Source organism: Choloepus didactylus, chromosome 3 (genome assembly GCF_015220235.1).
Source record: "Choloepus didactylus isolate mChoDid1 chromosome 3, mChoDid1.pri, whole genome shotgun sequence".
Lineage (NCBI taxonomy): Eukaryota > Metazoa > Chordata > Mammalia > Pilosa > Megalonychidae > Choloepus > Choloepus didactylus.
The window spans coordinates 200809630-200810834 of NC_051309.1; the positions used below are offsets into that span (position 1 = coordinate 200809630).

General features: G+C 39.0%; 1 pseudogene; it reads right to left on the reverse strand.

Moving 5' to 3' along the window:
- Positions 1-226: 226 nt before the first annotated feature.
- LOC119530060 lies at positions 227-733 on the reverse strand (annotated as a pseudogene).
- Positions 734-1205: the final 472 nt, after the last annotated feature.

Sequence of the window (1205 nt, forward strand, 5' to 3'; positions counted from 1 at the left end):
CACCTCACAAAGTCAGAAAACTCAAACAATCCAAACATGATTAATGTTTAAAGTCCTTGAAAGTATTAAAACTTTTAGAGAAAAGGAAGGAAAGATAGAAAGAAGAAAGAAAGAGAAACAAGAATAAGGAGGGGGGAAGCTTTAAAAGAAAGAACGGAAAAAAAATCAATGGGCCTCTCTTTTATTTGGCGACAAGCAAGTGCAAGAAAGTTCATTTGTAATTTGTTCAGTTGCCTGTTTTATGCACATCTGCATTCTGGCCAGAAGGGACTTTGAGGTTTTTCTGCAACACATGAGCATCTGCAGGCTCTATCCTCTTATAATAGTTCTTCTTTGTCTCCATAATCTCAAAGCTAAACTTTCTGTAGAAGTCAATTGCTAACTCATTGCTTATCTGGACATGCAGATAGATGTTGTCGAAAGTGCCATCTTTTTCACAGATGTTTAAGGCATGATTTAACATTTAAGTTTCTATTCCTAGCCTTTGGTAAGGTGCCAGACATCCTAGTGTCATGATGTAAAGTCTCTTCTGATTCTGTGAATGATCCACCCTACAGCATGCCGCTCCTACTGCAATATCATTGAAATAGGCAAGTTTTGCTAGCTCACCAACCTCCAGTACGTCCTTGTAGAACTTGTCATTGTAGCTGACTGGAAAGATGACTTGGTTTAATCTCTTCAACTGTTTAATATTGTGTGGTGTCACATCTCCCAGCTCTATCCGGCCTTTCATCTTCCCGGTGTGCTGAGGCCGTCGTTACCATCAATATCAACCCCGTCGTCACTGCCGCCCTGTGCTCTTCATGCCCTCAGCTCAGGCCACTCTACCCCACCTCTGGCTTTTTTCTGATGTCAGTGATTCTGCTCACCAACCCTTTTGTTCCTTAACTAACCACTGTCATCATGCCTATAACCATCATTCTCTTTTCTCTGCATTTTTCTGCTTTACTATCTCTTCTATTACCTAGTACTTAATAGCATCTGATAATGATAACAAAAACACTTAAACATAATATTTCTATGTTCTAGACACTGTTTAAACACTTTACACATATTAACTGGTTATATCCTTAAAACAATCCTATAGGGGCAATCTTTAATCCCTATTTTACAGATAGGGAACTGAGACACAGAGAGGTCAAGTAGCTTAACGAAGGTCACACAACTAGGAAATAGTAGAGTTCATGATCTTAACTAATACACTT